The sequence below is a fragment of the Melospiza melodia genome, chromosome 4 (genome assembly GCF_035770615.1).
Source record: "Melospiza melodia melodia isolate bMelMel2 chromosome 4, bMelMel2.pri, whole genome shotgun sequence".
NCBI classification, from domain to species: Eukaryota; Metazoa; Chordata; class Aves; order Passeriformes; family Passerellidae; genus Melospiza; species Melospiza melodia.
The window spans coordinates 5,837,804-5,859,583 of NC_086197.1; the positions used below are offsets into that span (position 1 = coordinate 5,837,804).

The 21,780-nt window shown below is 37.6% G+C and overlaps 1 protein-coding gene across 1 annotated transcript in view; it reads left to right on the forward strand.

Annotated features, from left to right (window-relative positions):
• Nucleotides 1-21,780, forward strand: part of CELF2 (CUGBP Elav-like family member 2) — a 550,999-nt gene that overhangs the window by 88,646 nt on the left and 440,573 nt on the right. The window contains exon 2 of the mRNA XM_063153712.1: nucleotides 8,524-8,559. The gene's annotated coding sequence lies outside the window, so the exon portion shown is untranslated. The remainder of the gene's footprint in view (nucleotides 1-8,523; nucleotides 8,560-21,780) is intronic.

The following is a 21,780-nucleotide window of genomic DNA, read 5'->3' on the forward strand; positions in this document are numbered from 1 at the left end:
GAGATTGAGTGGATTGAGCAAGGTCACTGAAGCGATTTGGGGATTACTTTCCCAGTCCAATTCCCATCTCCCATCTCCCAAAACATATTCATCTGCTGGATGTATTCTTCCCTTGAAGACAGAAGGCATAAATATTACTGCACAACTTTTCCTTTACTCTGAGAGTGTGGTAGTGTACTGCCACCCTCTGCTGGAATATACATGGACCAAGCCATTTGTCCACCTCCACACATCTATTCAGAAAGAACAGTAGGGATTGTGTTGCATTTTCTTGCTCAATATAGAAAAAAACCTAAAGAACCTGAAAGGCCAATTTATTATTAAGCTTAAAAAAAAAAAATCAGAATTTGTTTGTAATAAGTTTTATTACAAGACTATTGTATACTAGGTACATTAAATTCAATTTCTACAACTCTACAGAGGAATTTGGTCAGGGAGCTTTGATGTTCCTGGTTGCAGAGTTGTGATCATCCAGGTATTCAACTTTATAATCATGGTGAATGCACTCAGACAAACCTCCAGTTATGACTTCCTGCAACACTTTCTAACTCTTATGGAGAACCCTTAAAATCAGAAAGAGGCACAAGATCACCTACTGTCCTTTCTTTATATGAACCAAGGTCTATCAGGTTATAAGCCAGAATTTCCTACGTCGTTACAGTGGAATCAATCTTTTGAGTTATTAAGGCAAACAAAGGGTGGGTTGAGATGGGCGGGCAAGAGTAAATTATTTAAACAAGGTCAAGAGATCAACAACTTTGCTTATATATGTTTGCTCTAAAGAGGCACAGCAAGGCCATTTTCAAGTGCAAAAGTTGGAACTTCCATTTCTGCTTGCCCACTTTGGTGGCTTACATGCAGGCAAACAATGCTCAGTCCTGTCTGAGTACCTAACTTCTCCAAATATTCAACACCAAAAGGCTGGAAACAACAATATCACTCTGAAACCTTAGTTTTCCATAATCACGAATGCACAGGATGAGTTCAGCTTCTAAAAAAAAAAAAAAAAAACAAACCCAAAACCTGTGCTATTAAGATTAAATTCTGACCATATGGGAGTTACGAGAAGGTCTCAGCACAGGAATATTCCATCATGTTAATTGATTACTGCAATATGCTGCACATGAGGGGAAGGAAGGCAAAAGAATGTTATGAAGATGTTCCAGCAGGTCCCATCTTTGAGTAATGCAGATTACTGAGGATTTATTGCCAAAGAATTTACTGCTTTTATTCACATTTGGCTCTGATTTAAGGATCTGATCCAGACTCTTGAAACAAATGGTAGACAAAACCTTGACTGTACTTGAGCTAGGATCTTTACAAAATGAAGTTAACTGCTGAAAACAACACTTAGCTTATTTAGAACAATCAGATTTTTGCACCTGGCACTCCATAGCTCTTGGACAATGCTGACTAAAACAATTCTGTGCTAGGATACTCCCATGACCACAGTCTGTGAATGACCACCTAGGGTTTTTATACTTTTTATTTTACAACTTGGAATTATATTAAGTAAACAAAAATGGAAAACATTGGTTTGGCGTAATCACCTATCCATAAAGTGTTGTTCACATTCGCATCTAATTTATTTCAGATCTAGGTTGTATTCGTTGTTATTTCCATCCAAAAATGCTTTCCTTCTGTGTTTGAACCTTAGCCACAGCCAGGGGGAAAAAAAATCAAGGAAATTATTGTGTAAACAAGGGAAAAACCATGACAGTTTGGGAGGGAAAGAGTAGCATAAGGAGAGAGTTGGGTTAACATTAAAGCTCTGCATTTCAACGTCTTCACAATAATTTGGAATTTAAAATCAATTCAAATTACTAACGTGAGAGAGCTTGCAATGAAATTATGGAGACTGGATTTATGAGGCATCTGTGCCATAAACTGAAGCTTAACTGCATTACTGTGGCCAAGGTGCTGAATTAAAGGGAGCCAGAAGGGGGACAAGGAGGAGAGACAAGAGGTATCGCCTCTAAAACCTCTATAAATCTCACCTCCCTCCTTCCTGCTGACATCATTAGATTCCTGCTTTGCCACTGAATAGTCTAAGGTATGGCTTTAGCATTTGACAAATGACGGCAATTTGAGGGTTTTATACTTGTGGATACATTGTAGGACTTACTGTGGGACTTTAAAGCATTTTTCTTGTAAATCAAATATTACCTTGGAAAATAACAATACCGGCAAATGAAAACAGTGAGGTGCCACTCAAAGCTACAGTCCTGCTTTAGTCATGTTGCTCTTTGAGAATCTAAAGCTTTTAATCATGCCAGGTTGCCACATTTTGGGTCAAAATTCATGGGTATTTACAGATATTATTTTGGCCACTGGAGAGTTCACTTACTAATACAATAGAGATTCTATTGAAGCCATGGAAATTTTTGCAGTATTATTTTTTGAATGCACTACAATGACTGCAAAGTTCAAACATACCTGAGTTCACATGTGACAAACTTAATGAAAAATGGACTTAATTTGCAATGATTTTGTGTCTTTTGTTCTTCTATATTTGGTCTGTGTGGTGTTTATTAGGAATTTATTTAGTATAAAAGCCGAATATTTTGATTGCTTAATATCTTCATAGCAATAGCTTGTGTTGATTTTTCTATTAGCGTTCTAACCTTGAATTAATAATTAAATAAATGACTTCATACACCTATGCTATTTTCAGTATCCAGTCAAGGCCAATGTGGTCTTATCAGAGGATACAGACCAACAATTACCTGCTTAGAGATTCATTCAATAAGGCAATTCTTCATTTTTCAGATGAATTATTGAGTAAATACCCATGAGATACCAGTCTAAACTATAAAACCAAGGCTGTTAGAACCTAGTCTTGGGTTTATTTCCTCCTGGCTTTCAGGAGAAGCCTAAGGGCTGGCAGCAAACATCAAGGGTAAGTTCTGTTTCCACCTTCTCCTCTGCGTGTATGCAGTTACCTAGCATTGAGAGGATCTAGAAAGCAAGAGGGGCAAATAATATCTGTAGCAGACAATTGTAACCAAATAAAATCTGAAAATGGCACCAACTACTTGCTGTTGGAAATAACCACTGCAAAGATGTGCTTTACTTTCATGAGCAAGTGTGATTTTACAGAGTGCACCGCATGAAAGCCTAAGCCTTTTGAATATTCCTTCAGCAGTAATATTCCTCCTGTTGACAAATCTTTTAAATACCTTAGGCAAGCATTACTTCATGCAAATCAGATTTTCAGAGGTGCTGTGTGAGAACACATGCATCAGACCCAAATCCACCAGGATGCCAGGGATAAACCCATGTTACCAAACCATGGGAAGATCAGAACTGGTTTTAAGAAGCAGTCCTGCTGCAATGCAGATTCATTTCTCCGTAACACCATTTCCCAGACAGATCTATTTCTGAGTATCAAGCTTTTAGTTCATCTTAGTTTGTATTTCTGAACCCATGACTGTCAGCCACATATTTGAAAAGCCATCTATTTCTCAGGCATTTAAACTAACCTGTTCATGGATATGCATGGCTTGTAAACCTCCTTCCATATACCAATCTTAATGAGATTTTGCTCTTCAGCCTTCCAGTTACGGGCAAAACAATCTGGTTTTGTGACTCTGGTGTGTCTGCTTCGAATGTGAAATAGGCTGGCAAGTTTCTGTCTCTCATTTCTGTATCTGGGTGAAAATTTACGTTATGCACAGAGAAGCACAGTTTAAAATCAATAATAAAAATACTTTCATCTAAGTTTTCAGGATTTCATTTATTTTCAGATGTTTGTATGGATAAAAAATTTTACCAGAGTTTCTTTATCAGAGTCTAGAAAATGGAAAAATGTATGAGTCTAGAAAATGGGCCTCAAAAAAAATACAATTTCTCTATCTAATTGTTAACAGCAATTGTGTCCAAAGTAAATCCCACTTAATATGGACTAGAGGACGTATAGGTAATTTCCAATTTAGGCAGAGTGCCAAACAGCACGATAGATTTTATATTTCTCTCCAGGTGTGTAAATTGTTAATTAAACAAATTCAATTAATTAAGTGAAGTATAAAGGACTGTATCCCAATAATGCTCAGCATTTAACCTTTACCTCTAGCTATGGATTATTAGCAGTATGAAGTGTCTTTTGTGCAGCCTGAGAACTCATCCCTGGGCTCCCTGGGTGCTGGCTGTGGACATGCTGATGTGGATGACACACTGTGGACATGCTGATGTGGATGACCCATGTAATCTGACCTTCTGCATGCTGCACTCTTGTAAAAGGAGACAAATACTCTTAAATTACCATCGGGATAGTTTAACACATTTCAATTTGCATTTACAAGAGGTGACAACTGTGCTTAGAGTCAAATTCTGTCGGAAGTTTATCAAAGAACCTTCATTTACTGGCAGCAACACGTGAGCATTGGACGAGATTTCTCGAAGTTCCTTCCACCCTATTCTTTCCCTGCAATTCTAAGAATTATATAATCGAATGACTAAATTGAATAAAAGCTTCTCAACCAGTGAACTCTGACAGCCAAAAGTAACCAGACTATCTCAGCTGGAGCTATCATCACTGTACTGATGTTACAGTAGATCATAGGCTAAAGGTTGGGAGAGATCTCTGAGATTATCGAGCCCAACCTTTGAGCAAACACCACTGTGTCAACTAAACCATAGCACTTAGTGCCATGTTGAGTCATTTCTTGGACAGTCCCAGGGAGACAGTGAATCCTCCACTTTCCTGGGCAACCTTTTCCAGTGCTTGACCACTATTTCAGTGAAGAAATTCCTCCTGATGTCCAACCTGGACCTCCCCTGGTGCAGCTTGAGACCATGTCCTCTTGTATCACTGGTGTTGCATGGGGTTCTAGTGAAGAAACTCTTGAGGGGAAAGGGATTTTGGGCACCAATAAATAACCATGGTGCCAACTCAAAGAGGTTATCTGGAAACACCTGTAGCCCAGAACAGCTAACCTGTTATGTCCCTGAACTGCATGAAGCTTTTAGTGCTGCTGAAGAGTTTCTTTGAAGAATTCCTCTCGTTGAGGAAGGAGATATGGGAATGGAGATATTACAGAGCTCACTGGTGAGGTGGTGGTTATAGCCCCAAGCTTCATAGGTTTAAATATCTGGATTTGTTATAGGACTGTATCTGCTTTATAATAACATGATGATTTTTCTTCACAGACTGGTGGTCTCAGTTCAGAGCAAAAGTCTGACTCTGTTTATCTGAGCTAAGAATTCCCGATTCAAACCCAGGAATTTTTAGATCAGGAAGACTGAGAAGCCCAAAATAGACAAATGAGAAGTCAGATGACTCAGAGGACTTAGTCCTGGACCACTTCTTTATCTCATAATCTTTGAAAATTAAAAGTACACATGCCCTACAAAGTTAAGCCAAATTAAAATTGTTTTATTATTGATTTAAAAAATTCTAAAACCTCAGAATCAGATGCAGAACACTCACAGAGTGTGTCACAAATTGAATTCATTCTTTTCAAAGAAACATTTCCATTCAGGAAAAGAAAATCAATTTTTTTGAATGTAGTAGGCAGACAGATCAATTTGTTGTAGAGCTGTTGTTCAAGGAATCCTCAAAGTCTGATATTATCAAGGTTAAAAAAAAAATTGACCTAATTTAGATTTTTTAAATATGTAAATTATACTCTCATCTGATTTCTGATGTGAGTCGGTCAAAGAGTGGGACTGCAGCACAGGAATCAGTTCACAGATGGTTTGTGGGGGTTTTTATTTATCTTGGTTTAACTTTCATCATGGTGGTATTGAAGAGCCCTTCTGAGAGCCTGGTTCTGTGTGGGCAGGCGAGGAAGGGGATGGACCCTGCAGGAGCTGGAAGGGCACAGCAGAACAGACAAGAGGCAAATGGGAAACCAAGAAATGGATACACATGAAGTGAACAACCACTGGGGGAGGAAAAAGGACTTTTGGTTCATGGCTCACTTAATTAATCAAGGCAACAACACACAGGCACCACACCAGAAGATTTAATTTTGGGAAATTTTCGAGCCACAAAAATGCATACCCAAAAAAAAAAATATAAACAAACTACCAGTCTAGAAAACATATGCCAATAATTCTGAGGTTTATATTACTTTTGCAGTAATAAAATCCTTGGTAGTTTCACCCTTGTTTTTGGCATGCTCAGCTTGGATCACTTTAACACAAATTGCAAAATTCCAAACATTTGTGATGCTTGTCACAGCTTGCCTGCGTTTTGGGACTTCCTATCACCAATGTTTAGCTGAGGATTTTCATGGACTGCATATTCAAGTAGGATTATGCTTTCCCTGTCCTAAAACAGAAACCTAAAGCTGGTGACTGGAACAGCCTGAGAGCCTCTACATCACTGTCAAACTTGTTTTCCATATGATCTGAATCTGGAGAGCAGGCACAAGGTTACTTTGTATTTAGATTAATGAATGGAAATTCTCTGCTTTAAATATTTCATATTGACTGAACAACAGTGATATTTCTGTGTTGCTCATATCCAAATGCTATTCAACTCCTACATTCTCCTAAGTAGCCATTGGCTCAGGTACCAAAATTTCTTTTCTCAAGTGGGACAATGCCATTCCTGGAAACATTCAAGGCCAGGTTGCTCTGGGTTCTGAGCAACCTGATCCAGTTGAAGGTGTCCCTGCATTGCAAAGGAGTTGGAGCAGATGAATTTTAAAAGTCCTTTCCACCCTAAACCATTCTGTGATTCTATAATATCATTTTCTTCAATGAAGCTCCACACCAGTCACCAAAGGAATAGTAACAGCATCCACCTCTCAGTACATCAAAAATTTTCTTTCCTTGCAGCTGTGATGGGCAAGGCCTGTGTAGGACCTGGGTTATGGCTATCATCCTCTTTAGCTACATTTTTCTTTGAAAGAAATAAAATCCCATCCAGTCATTTCATGACACCTTTTGAGTTCCATGGTGTTGGTAGCATGATAAGATTTTGCTTTCTAAACATAGACACCTCAAGTGAGTATTAATAACCTCCTAATGTTTTTATCTCATTCACATATAAGCCCAACTTTGAGCATGCAAATAACTTTTTGAAGTTGGTGGGAATTTGCCTGTGACATCCTACATTTGCTTTAGCCCAAATGTGCATTATTGGGGCACTTACTGATTTTTGTCCTGACCATTTTAATGCCCATTCTAGCATCTGTCATGCATGAAATTCCTCTTACTGACACACTTATGTGGATAATCTGGCATTTAACTCCTATCTGTACTGAGTCAGGTGCATTTTGCTTTCATCTTTATTCTAAGCCAATATGGTATTTTCTGATTACCTTTATCAATCTCCCTGTGCTAAATTTGAGTATATTCACTGAACAAACTGCACTATAAACAACCTGTTTGGTATGTAGATAAGAACTGGATCCTTGTAATCCAAAATTGTTATTACTTCAGGCCCCAAAAGTGTAATTTAAGATCAAAGCTTGAATTGGTATCATAAATGCAATTCAAATAAAAGGAAAACCTGAATGATTTTCAGATAAATAAAATCAGGCTAAATAAATGTAAATCTATAACAATTTAGCTCACATAATTTAGTGTATTTATTTAATTTTGTATTTTTTGTTAGGTCTACAAAAAGAAAGTACTCAAGGTGTTAATCAGTAGAACAGGTGAGAGCTGAGAGTACAAGTTTTTCCTAGTACTTCAGAATTTTATAACAATCACTCAATTTTTCTACTGTATGCAACAGTACAGTATAATAATATAATATAATATCATGTAATATCCTATAATATAATATAAAATCATATTATATTTAATATAATATTTAATGTAATATTTAATATATAATATAATATAATATAATATAATATAATATAATATAATATAATATAATATAATATAATATAATATAATATAATATAATATAATATAATATAATATAATATAATATAATATAATATAATATAATGTGTATTCTAACTTCTAAATCTGATCTGCTACAATTTCACACATTCTTTAGTGTGTTTTATTTTCCTTTACACAATTTTCCTAGCTCATGTCCATTACTTTTCATATCTTTAATACTCATTGTTTTACTTGTTTTAGGTAAAAACAATTTAAAACATACACACAAAGAAAGAGCACCATTAGCAACAAAATATTTTTAGGTAGTAAGGAAAAAAAAAGAAAAAAAAGTTCTACAGTTTGATATGAATTGAAATGTTGATAAATAATAAAATATACATGATGGACCAGCTCTATAAACAGCCCCAATATATTGGTCAGTGTTTTGAATATAATTTTGTTGTTTTCACTTAAATATAAACTGATGCAAGCAACAAAGTCATGCATGCAACTTTAGTTTAGTCTACCCATGATCATGCAAACTTATCAACAGAATTTAATAAATAACCGAAATGGAATTGTACACTCCCAAACGTGGTTAAATTTTTCTTTTTCTTTCTGTAATAAAGGTTTCATAACATTTACAAGAGCTAAAGAGCTAGAAGAAAAGTGACAGCTAATATACATATTTTCTTGATCATCATTTGATAAATACATTTTTTCTTCTTTCCTTAGATATTCAGCTCTTTTCAACAGAATAACAAGGAGTAGGTAAGTTACAATGATGAATTATTCTTTCCAGTTGCATGTTCTATTTATAGCCTTTTCATTCATTAGAGCTTTTAATTTGTCTTGGGTTTGCTAGTTTTCACACTCTCATGTATTTTTTATAAAATAATTTATTGCAATCTATATTTCTTTCTTTTCAAAATTATAATCCAATTACTTTCTCAGTAAACAAGAATTCCTCCTTTTTATGTGAAATGAACTACCAGCCAAAGCAGTTTCTGATTAGACAAGCTAATTTTGAAAGAACAGATAGAGTGAAGCAATGAACTGGATAGAAATAATAATGGAACATACCTTGTTAGATAACAAATGGAACAGACTTTGGAGACAATTAATGCATGAAATACTTAATGCTGAGGTATGTTAAACAAATTTTGCCTTATTTATTTGCTGCTATAAATCATAGATAGTTTCCTTAAATAATGTGCTCTAACCACGTAGGTTACATCATATTTCTGTAAATAACTGCTGTGTTCTTTACTGGAAACCCCAGAAACCTTTTTAGGATGGGCATGTATATATTTATGTATGCATAGATATAAATATAGACAGATCAATTGATTGATCCAGTAAGGGAAACTGGTCTAACAATGTTTGGAATTACTTTTGCTGGGAAATACTTGGTAATTTCATCCAATGGATAAATATTATTTCTTCTACTTTGGGTTTTTTAATAAGTTACAGATTGAGAGGTCATTACTTGCTGGGGCTGATTCTGTTTTAAGCCTTATGCTAAAGTAGCACTTTTTATTGGGTTTGTTGTGAAGAGAGGTGTGTCAGGCCTTGTTCCTCAATTTCCTGCACTTGAATAAATCCTACCTCCTTGACTCTGAGTATCAGCTCTTTACAGTCCAGTTGGACTAGCATAAGGATGAGATCACTTATAAATAGGAGAAAACATCTTCCCTCACTAGCTTTGCGTCCAACTCAAGTTTGAGAGCCATCAAAAAGGCTTCATTTTAAATGTGTGCTATTAAAGATATGAGCAGGAAGGTAGCAAAAACCACCAGTACCATGAACAGTTAATCCTTAGCCTTGAAGAAGGGAAGGCAATCATGAGTCTCTAACTCTTCCTGCAGTCCCTGTGGGTACCCACATTATGCAGATTACACTGTTTTCCTGTGCTCTTATAACTTCTACTAAACCAGTCCAGTTTTACCTAATGCTTTAATAATAAAGACTTCTGGAGTTGGTGTTTCTGGAGAAATAAAACCAATCCTCCTAAATGTGTGAATGGGTTTTATTACAAAAGTATTAACCCATTCCTTATGTGTTTCCTGCTTCCTGCTTTCAGTTTTCGGCACTAATCACATGAATGGTAATATTTCTTGGTGAATGGTAACCTATCTCTAAGCACAGCATATAGTGATTTTATTTTTACTTCCAGATACTTCCCCTTATTAACTTTCTTTCAGAGATTTTGCTGCCAAATCCCTCTTGTCTCTCCTGTCTGTATATGAAATCATCTCAAGCTGCCTTCTCTCCCTTACACAAATTGAACCTTAGTACTGATCCAGTAAAATAATTTCATAGTTTCAACATCCTACTTTACTTATGAATCTCTGCCTAATTCTGTATCATTTCTCATCTCCTCTATTCAGTTTTCCAATAAGGACTTTTGATTTCCTCTTGAGAGTTCCTACCTTGCAAGAAAGTCCGTTCCAAGATCATTACCTTTCAGGCCTTGTGATTTCTCTTAGAGTACCCACTCCTGTTCTGTGACTATCCAATTTACCTTGACATTATTTTCATATAGATTAGAGCCCTTCTGCCTTTCAGAAGTCCTTAAAATGTCAGAGAACCACTCTGCCAGAGAACACACAAATGTAGTTACAACTGAATGACAACTGTTAATAAACATGACCAAATCCAACTTGGCCTGCCTGCTCCCTCTCATTCTATATGAATTCAGTTAAGAACAGAATTTAAAGATTTAAGAGGCATCTAGGTTAGTGGAAAGGTAGGTCACAGACAAGACAGTCATTGCATGTGTTATTTGTACATCCTATTTTCATTTCTCATGGGATCTGTTGCCAGAAAAAGACTTTTACCTTCCCATGTCTCAATCAGAACCTCCAGGTGCTGCATACTCCAGTCAGATGTGACATAATTTAATAATTGCTGTAATGTGGGCTTCTATTTGGATATTATTTTCTTCCTGGCCAGCTGTAGGTGCAGAGCAAAAGATTTAGCACCCAGGCAGGTTGTGCTTTAAGATTCAGCTGTCTTAGGATGTGCAATGAAGGAATAGAGACAAGCCTTGGAGCTCAAATTGAAATCTCTCACATGGAAACACCAAGGCTGATGTGTTGCTATTTTAGCCTGAATAAGTTGGAGAGACAAGGGTGGAAAGACCCCTGAATGCAGTAACCAGGGTGATGGGAGAGCAAGAACCATTCTGAGGAGGAGAAGAACTGATGGAGGCAGATTGTAACAGGAACCAGCAGTGATTTCAAACAATTATTTTATCAAAGCTCCTCCAGCACAGCCCTGTATGGGGCCTGGGATCAGGGAGATCTCTGAGGAGTGATGGTGAATGATCTTCATTGAAAGAAGATCATTCTTTCAATGAAGATTTCAAGGCTTGCCTGTATTTCATTAGAAAGTTGAGTAAAATCAGCTCATTTCTGGGAAATCGTTCTGCTTTGATGAACCAGAATCGTTTTCTGTAGGAAGACAAATATTCTGTTGATTATTTTGACCATCCTAATTTTCAGATCTTGTGTTATTTCTCTCTGCTCTTTGACTTGCAGGAATTGTCATTTTTAGTTACATTTGCACATTGCCTCAACACTGGCTGGAGGCCGTAGATTACAGCACAAATAGCAATAGAAATTGAGAGATTTTGGATGGTTTTTGCTTCCTATCTAATTAATGAACCCCCTAAGTAATGCTGCCAGAAACTGAGACTGTCACATGATCAGTCCTGAAAAATGGAACCATAATGCAACATTTCAATGTTTATATGTTCAACATGTTTCAATATATTTTTTGGTATTGCTGGCATAGAAATATACCACAACAAAACATTAAATTGCTAAGTGGGGATAGTTTATACCCAAGCAAAGTACAATCACAAGTGCTGACACTGTTTTCTTCTCTTTTGTGGCAAAGCTGATTTAAATTTAAGTTTAGTTCACACTTTTTAATTTATTTCTCCTTTTAATTTCCTCTTTTCATATAGGGAAAATTATGATCTTATGAAGCTGACATTAAACGATCAAACAATATTGAACAACCTAATGAAAATCTTAAGCAAAAGTCATTGTGAATTAGGTATTTGCTAAACTGACAACACAAGCCTTTGTAAACCTGATATTGTTCTTATGTAAACTCATGAATGGAGACTTTCTCAAATAAATTACTTAATAACATCAGAGTCATTGGCTGAGTAAATATATCCCAGGGGCGCATACTAAGATTCCTGAATTTAAATGTTGAATAGAACTTCATATTTGTCACCTTTACTAACGAGTTTTTCCTTATGAAATCATTATTAGCATGAAAAAGTTAAATTTTGTATCTAATTTCTTGAATTAATGCTGTTTGAAGACCCTAAGGGTTTGAAAGTTCTTTCACTGGAATTCATCATTTACATAATTTTCATAGCCCCAACACTTTGCTCTCTGCTATGAATGCACATTGAGGGGTTTTTATGCATTAAAGCAGCAACTCCTATTTTTCTCCACACAAAACAATTAAGAGAAGAATAACAGGTAATAAACATTTTTAATCTTTAATATTACATTAACAGTGAAGTGCCATATTTCATGCTTTCACAGCCACATTGCATGCTGAATGATGCATTTTTGGTCCCTCACTATGAAGATATTTGATTAGAAAAGAAAAACAATTGAGTTATTTGAGATCAGTGGAGCTTTCCATCATTTCCTGCTTGAGAAACTTGCGAGTGCACAGCAGCATGGCCAGATTTTTAAGCAGACTAGACCATATTTTCTCAACTCTACATTATCATAGTTCAGCCATGATCTATGAGTGTTTACTTGATTTTTTTTTTGTTGCTAATATAGCTTATTATATGGGAGATTTATTCTCTTTTAAGCTGAAACCAGCACTGCACAGTTTCTGACCAAAATCTCCCACGATGTTAACCTCTCCTCTGCCTACTCTTATTAATAATAATTTATATTCCTGCAGGTCTTTTGTGCTTGGGGTCATGAATATGTGGTAGAAGTAAGAGATATGGGTAGGACGGACCCAAAGTGGAAAACCAAATTAGCAGCAAAGAGAGATTTAATATCTGCATCTTTTGGGCTCAGCATTGCTGCAAAGGAGGCATGACAGTCCAGACAGAGTTTTGCACAGAAAAACTGAACTTATCTCTGTGTCAGGGCTGAACTTGTTTGAAAACAGCCTACAAGTAATCTTTATGTGGTGGACAAATCTGTTGCCCAGTTTAACAATGTGCATAAGAATTTTTATTGTTATTGTTGCTATTATTATTATCATTGTTATTATTATTAGTAGTAGTAGTAGTAGTAGTAGTAGTAGTAGTAGTGGTGGTGGTGGTAGTATTACTGTCTGTGTACAGTGAAAGCACTAATGTAAGTGATGTATTCTGGTTTATGGCAAACTTTTGGTAAGGATTCAATTTGAGATGAAGATTCCACTCTTAGGTATACATTTCTCACCCCACTATGGGTGTCTAAAAGGCCATTGTATCCACATAAATTAACTGACTTTACCAAATGCTTCTCCCTTGGATGGGATGGGAACACATTTAATGGAATTACTTCTATATTTTCAATATTTAAAGTCTAAATCTGAAGCCAAATGCGATCTTTGAGTTTGATTCATTTACCCATATATTCACATCTAGTACTATTTAGGAAGCCTAGTGTCATGTACTCATATAATAAAAGAATTTATGCCACCTTCTTACAGCAGCCCCTGGAATTAGTCTCTACTATCCCAGCTCAAAATGAAGAAGCAAACTCATGTAGTTTAAACTGAACATAATTTATGTTGCACTTCTAAATGTAATGCAATGAGGTGAATACTGACTCTTTTTAAAGCCAGTTTATTGTGTGTCAGATATCCTCCAATCTTCTTCAAAGTTTGTGTAAAAAGCACGCTCTTGTTTTTCTGTAGAAGTAAAATCACACATCTGTGTGTTCTCACCAGTCACAAAACATACAGAAATATCTTCTTGGTGCATTATCTAGATTATTCCTGTTGTTTTCCAACCGCAGTTTCTAGTGTCACATTATGTGTTAATCTTGCTTCCCTTCCCACCTAGCAACAATACCAAAGGGTCTCAGGGATGCAAAATAAAGAACAGTCTTGAATATATAGTTAACTATTAAATCCAGATGTTACAACTTTTGCTGAACAGTGCTTGATGTAGGAAGGTCTTCAATCAAATACTGGCAGAGAATGAGCCCATGAAACCCTGTAAGCCTGTCTTTTGAACACCAGCAGCTTCCCTTCAAACCTTGTCCAACATCTTCTCTCTGGACAAATCACTCTACCTGACAGAGTGGAGGAAGTCCAGTCTGTGTGATCAACTGTGCGCAGTTTTAAATTCCCTACAAATCACGTCAGTGCTTTGAAAACACGTGGCACTGCAGGAATGAGCCATTTCAAAGTTATTCATTTTGGACTCCAAGCAAACAACCTCAGAACAGCTTGTTGGAAGCCCCTGGCACTTAGTTACGGTCAGATTTGATGATGGCTTGTAATGTGCATGTCAAAAGGAGGTCAGCCATTTGAGGCTGCTCGCTCCCAACCTTCCTTTTCCGTGAGCAAATCGCTGCCCAGATGCTCGTCAGGCCTCATTACCACAACGCCAATGTTATCCAGGTTCAAATGTGGGGCTTGCTCCAGCTCCAATCACACACTAAAGCCACTGAAAAACTCCATCAAGGACTGCTGTGCTGCTCATGGGCGCCAAAATTCAGCTGGCTCCGAATTTTGAGGGATTTTTTAGAGCCGTTTGCTCTGCCCTAGCTCGCTGTGTTGTAAATTCTGGTTCGTGAGGAATCAGACATTAAATGAATATAGATGTTTGGGCTTGTTTGGCAATTCCCAATAGCTAAACCCCCAAGCCAGAACTTTTCAAAATTTCTTCTAATTTCTGTGGACTCTGGATGCAGCTATTGGAAAACCAGCACCTGACATCCATTGCCCTACCAGGATTCACCAAAATTGTCACCCTGTGCTCTTCAGGCATAATTGTTTGTCTCTGATTTGCAGTATCTCCTGGTAACCCAGGCACTCTCCTTCTTTATCCATTCCAAAAATAATGGGCAAAAATTGAAAGAAAAGCACTCATGAAACTCAAATTAAAACATGTAACTCAAATCCCATAGCGAGATTTGACTGATTATAAATCAAAAGTATTTGGACTTATTTTAGGATTTCATGAAAATATATTGCTGCTTTGTAAACCAAAGCCATGAAAAATATGACTAATGGTACCAAGACAACAGTAGCTAAGTAATCATATCTGTTTATCTATTCTAGCTTGAATAACTCAGAGATGTGTTCCATTTCACTACAATTAGCACACTGATTTTAGGTTTGTTGATCTAAGTTACATCCATCTATCTATCTATCTATCTATCTATCTATCTATCTATCTATCTATCTATCTATCTATCTATCTCTCTGTCTATCTGTCATTTATCTACCCATCAGAAGATCTTGAAGGCATACCAAACTTGAGTTTCATTGAATCATCCCACTATTTGCAGCTTTTTAAAATGTATTTATTAGATAGAATGAAAAAAATATCTCATTTATTAAAATTTCTCTCAGGGTTGCATTTTTCCTTTTTGCATACTAGTACCTTGTAATGTTACTTCGACAAAACACACACTTCTCAGGAAATTTTACTTATTGGTGTAGAACTGTGTCATAAGTTGGAGGAGAATATTCATGAACAGCAAACACTATTATTTGTTCTATGTTGTTTTCCTGTCATTTTGACTTTCTCTTCCTTAGTTTTTCACTTTCTTTTCCTTAGGTTTAGATTATCCTTTCCTTAGTTTGGGTACACAGTAAACTTCCCCATGTCATTTATTGTCACCATTGTCATTTCTCTTGTGTGACACACATTTTGTCTTTCCTCTATTCAGAAATGAGAAGATGGATGGTCAGGAAAGATTTCTTTTATTCTGATTCTGTCTTATTTTTGTAGCGTGTAAGTTCATATTTTTTCCAGTGGTTTTCATTGATTTGAATTGCTGTAACAGGTACTTAGTGCAAAGTCTGAGCTTGTACAGTAATTAAAGTGAGAGAATCTCAAGCTATTTAACTTAATAAGGGGAAGTTAACCGACTTGATCAGAGTCTAATACTTGCAGAGGGAAGAATTTCTGATATTCATTGACTATTTAATTTAGCAGAAAAGTATATAACAAGATCCAGGCAATGGAGATGAAGCTTGACAAATTCAGAGGTAGAAATAAGATACTCAGAGTGTAATTAACCGTCACATCTTCCCTACAGATGTGTTAGACTCTTTGCTGCCTGCAGTTTTGAAGTCTTAAAAGTATTCTGACAAAATCTCAATATTCAAATTCAATTTACTGCCTGGTTGTGATGATGATAGGCTGAGATTCCTGATGTATATTGTGCAGAAGTGCAGGAAAGTAGCTTTGCAAGCCTTATTGGGTTTCACCCATGTTTATAGCAGAATCCTCCATTGAAGTTCTGGTTTCTAGTGAAAATTATACAGGAGGAATAATAAATAATAGTTGTTATTATTATTATTTTAAATAATCATTTAAAATTTATAATAACCCCTAATATAAAGGCTGTTGTATTATTATGCACTATGGAGACACAGGTGCCTTCTTCTTAACAGCCTGACTTTGACTAAGCATGGTCCATTCTCCAAGAGATTAAAATAAGACTATGAATGTGGATTTGATTTCCTGGTGGAAAAGCCCTATTTAAATCAGTCTTTACTCAAGAAAAAGCACTTGTTCACCCCACACACGTTAGGAGTGGGATTTAGGTCTACAGATTAGACTTCTCATTTGAGCCAATTGTCAAGTTATGCCAAAATATTCTTCACAGAGTCAACAGGAAAGGGCTTACAGAGGCAGGTCCTGCCTATAAAAGTTTAGATTTTATACCAAAGTTCTGGGCCAAAACCACTTTCTGAAACAGCCTGTTTCTTCTCTTTATCTGTGTAATGTTTCTAAGACATTAAATCTCTAGCTCCAGTGACTATTTTGGATTTCAGGAAAACGCATAAGTAGACCTCTGACAACCTTCAAAAATTGCAACTTCCCATTTGCATTTTGCTCCCTAAATAATTGTGAGTGCTGTCTAGATGCAACACTTGACAGACCTTCTCTTTTTGTCTTTGAACTCACAGTCCTCTTAGGTAAGCTCATTCTTTCAAAAAATTTTGGAGGGATTTGTCAGGCTAATTGTAGGCTTCTTGGGACAATTATCCTCAATTCACTTTACATTCAAAAAAAAATTGTTTTCAGGGCATGATTCACATCCTGGAATGTACTGCTAGAGATGAACTGCATTCTAACAATGTCTTTTTCCCTGTAACCACTAAGTCAGGTTATAGAATTTAGTTAGAGTTTAGATATTGACACGGGAGACATCTGAAGTTAGATCACATTATCTTCCAAAGGTTGTCATGCCAAACTTCATCTGGTCAAATTAAAAAGGGTTGAACGGATCCACATGTAAATCAATGCATCTTGGAATAACAGTAAATGAGTTTTTTACAGCATTGCATGCATCATTCATTGACTATTTTAATACAGGAGAGAAATCCTGTGTAACACAATGACAAAAAAAAAATGGAAATAAATTTTAAACACACTGCAGAGAATTTTTCTTCTGAATAAATCTTTAATATGAAAATGGCACATCATATGTGAGGTTCCATCAGTATTTCTGGGACTCAGGGTTATTATGCTTTGGAGTGTACACATGACATTTGGGTACTTAAAAGTGATTGAATGTTAGGAAACTACATCACATCCCTCTCTTTGAAAATCTGCTCCCAGAGCTCATATCCTGGAAAAGTCCTGGGTCATGGGTATAAGGACAAAGAGATGAGGAGAAAGGGAAAAAACATTACCCATAAGGTTATAAGGCTTCTTTTCATTTTGAGAGAATAGGTTTTTAAAGTCAGGAAAAGATTTGGAAGAGAATATCAAAGCTTTGAAGGTGGAGATTTCTTTTTCCAAACGGATTTGGAGTGGAGGAAAATGGAGGTATTGAAGAGTGCCAGGTGTGAAGGCACAGACATTGGGACTATCCTGATATGACCAAGAAAAGAAGAATGGTAGAAGATGAAAAGGAAATGTAAACAAGTCCTGGGACAAGGTTCGTCCTTTACATTGAAAGACATAAAAATGAAAATGAACTCATCCCTTGGTAATCTCAGACCTCAGAGATAAGGGAAGAAGTCTGGAGAAAGGAAGATATCCCCTTGGTCATGAAGGGTTGGGTTAGAGGACAGCTAGACAGATTTAACACCCATAAATCCATGGGCCCTGGTGGGATGCACCCACAGGTGTAGAAGGAGCTGGCAGAGGTTGTTTCTGAGCCACTTGCAAACATCATTAAAGTCATGGCAAACAGGAGAGGTGGCTGATGCCTGAGGGAAGGCCAATGCCACTCCCATCTTCAGAACAGGCAAGGAGGACTCAGGAAACAACCAGCCAGTCAGCCTCACCTCCGTCCCTGGGAAGGTGATAGAACAGGCCATTCTGGAGGTCATCACCAAGCATGCAGAAGAAAAGAAGGTCATCAGGAGTAGTCAGCATGGATTCACCACGGGGAAATCATTCTTGACCCATCAGACAGCCTTCTATGACGGCATGGCAGGGTGGGTCAATGGAGCGCAGTGCATGTTGTCTGCTTCAACTTTAGCAGGATTTTGACACTGTCTGCCATAACATCCTCATAGACAAACTCAGGAAATGAGGATGGGATGAATGGACAGTGAGGCTGAATAGCAGAGCTCAGAGGGCTGTGATCAGCAGAGCAGAATCCAGCTGGAGGCCTGTAGTCAGTGGCATTCCCCAGGGATCAACATTTATTTAGCTTCTCTTTTCCAGTCTTATTTCACTTGTTTACCTATGGCCTGGATGAAGGGGTAGAACACACCCTCAGCAAGTTCGCTGGTGACATGAAACTGGGGGGGAATGGCTTGATACACCTGAAGGCTGTGCTGCCATCCAACTGGACCTTGAGTGGAGGTTGGAGAATTTGGAGACTGGGGGGAGTGGCTTGATACACAGACATTCCCCAGGCTTGATACACCGGCATTCCCCAGGGATCAGTACTTATTTACCTCCTCTTTTCCAGCCTTATTTCACTTGTTTACCTACGGCCTGGATGAAGGGGTAGAACACATCCTCAGCAAGTTTGCTGGTGACACAAGACTGGGGGGAGGAATGGCTTGATACACCTGAAGGCTGTGCTGCCATTCAGCTGGACCTTGAGTGGAGGTTGGAGAATTGGGTGTAGAGAAACCTAATGATGTTCTACAAGGGCAAGTGTTGTGTCATGCACCTGGAGAGGAATAACCCCAAGTATCAGGACAGGTTGGGGGCTGACCTGGCAGGGAGCAGCTCTGCAGACAAGGACCTGGGAGTCTTGGTGGGTGACAAGCTGACCATGATCTGGCAGGTGAGGGTGGTATCATATCTGTGATGGCTATTGGGATCCACACCTCAGCAGCATCTCTAGAGAGCTCTTTCCCACTGAGAACCTGTTAATCCAGCCGATATAATTGCATCAAAGTATGACTGGCTCATCCTAATGCAACTTTAATGCCTTTCACTCCTTCTGCCTTGGAAGCAAGTGAATTTAGTTCAACTCTGCGCTTCTGAATGGTTTATCAGGAGTAAGTGGCTTTGAATTTTAGTCTTGATACAGTTTCAGAGCAAAAGCTTCCTAAGGGTTGGCTCTAGTAAGTAAACACAGCAGGAAATCCAGCTGTGAGTTGCTCTGTAGGCTTGGTTGTTTGTTGAGAATATCTTTTGAAGTTCTCAGATTCATACCCTATCACACTAAAAAGCAACACCAGGTAGCATCTCCTGGCAATGTTCATGTACTTGCTAATAAGGAGTCCTCAAAACTATCAAGTTGCTACATAGAATTCTCAAGTGGTGGAACTGTCATAAAGTAACTATTTACATTTTATTCCCACCAACCTGCGATAAAATTTCACACTGCTCCGGTAAGATTGAATTTTTAACCCAAACAACAGCACTTTTACCCAAAGCAGAAACAGAAAAAAAAACATTTCCTATTGTGAATCTTGTCACAACAATTTGCTGTTGGCCCATTTCTAAGTTTTATTTCCTTAGAATGCATCAGAGCTACCAGTCTGGGACATTTGAAAATGTAATTGAGCTTGATAGCAAGCGATACAGTTAATTCTGTTGGTAAATGTTGTGCAGTGCTAATTGCTAGTTCTAAATTTAACAATTAGTTTAGAAAATCTGAAGTGCAATTTATAATGGGATATAAGCTGCAGGCTTCAGCTTGTACCAGCTTTTTTATTATTATTACTTATACCCGTTTAGGAGGATGCAGCAGAAAAAATTTAACCAAGAATCAAGATGCATGCCTAATTTAACTTCAACCAAATTTGGCTATATATCTAGTAAATTTTCTATGGCTGCAAAACATGTTCTAACAAATTAAGCTTGTATCAAGTATTCTGCTTTCTACAGTTTGTAATTATACATTAAGTGACATTGTCATCCTAAACTTCATTAAATTCTTTAAAATTGTCATTGATGTTGTCTATCAAAGGAGTAGATTTGTACAGGTCTGTGTTGTCCCTTCTTTTAAAGGGAAATGTTGCCATATTTCAGCATATGGTATTTTGAAACCTGAAATGACTCATGCTGATTCTGCTTTGGACATTCTTCATGCAAATGTCTTTGGGATAATAAAACATTAGGAAGAAGGAATTAAACCTGAGATGATAAAATTAAATCACATTTTCCTCACATTAAAGATTTTGTGTTGCAGAATCACTGGATAGTTAAAGTTGAAAGAGATCTGGACACCTTTTAGTTGACTTGGAATTGTTCAAGTCCAGGTTGGATGGGGGTCTGAGCAACCTGCTGTGGTGGAAGGTGTCTCTGCCCATGGCAAAGGAGTTGGAACAAAAATAACCTTCAAGGTCCCGTCCATCCAAAACCATGCTATGATTCTATTCTATTAATTCCCCTGCTCAAAACAGAGTCAGTTTTTGTAGATGACCCAATATTATGCCCAGAAATGTTTTTGACTCCACAACCTTACTGGGCAACCTCTTCCATTTTCATGCCACTCACAGGAAAAGAGTTTAAATGGAATCTCCTGTACTTCAGTATGGGTCTGTGGCTTCTTGCTCAGCCACCTGATCCTTCTTTTCTCCAGGCTGGATAACCTCAGCTCTCTCAGCCTCTCTCTGTTTAGGAGATGTTCCAATTCCTTAAGTATCTCAAGCGCCTTTTGCTGGACTTCCCCCAGTGTCAATGTCAATGTCCTTGTTCTGTCTTGTTCTGGGGAGCACAGAGCTGTGCACAGCACTCCAGAGGTGTCCCCACTGCTGAGCAGAGGGCCAGGATCTCCTCGCTGGACACGTTCTGCCCACTGCAGATGGGCAAACCAACAGCCTGGTTTGCCACCAGAGTGCACCATTGGCTCATGGTCAGCTTGGTGGTCCACAGCACCCACAGGTGCTTCTTTAACAAGCTGTTTTCCAACTGTTTGGACCCCAGCATGTGTTGGTGTGTGGAATTGTTCCTCTCTGTGTGCAGGGCTCTCAGTGTCTTCATGAGGTTCAAGTTGTCCCATCTCTCCAGCCTGCTGAGGTTTGTCTGAATGGCACCACAACCAACTGGTGAATTCCATCACTCCTCCCAGTTCTAGAACACCTGTAAATTTATGAAGTGTGCACTTTGTCTCATTAACCAGGCCGTTGATAAAGCTGCTGCACATCACTGGCCTCAACATTAACCCCTGGGATGCTTCACTTATCTTTTCTACTTATTCTACATTTGTCCTGATTTCTGTCCCTTTCAAGTATGCAAATCTGCCCTTAGCCTCCCTTTTCTGTTCAGATCTTTAGATAGAATAATGTAGAGATACTTTGGTTTTTCCATTGGCAATACACATAACTGGATTTACCAAGTTACATAACCCTAGAAAGATCCACTTTTGAGAAAGGCAAGATCCTTGGCTAGGATAAACC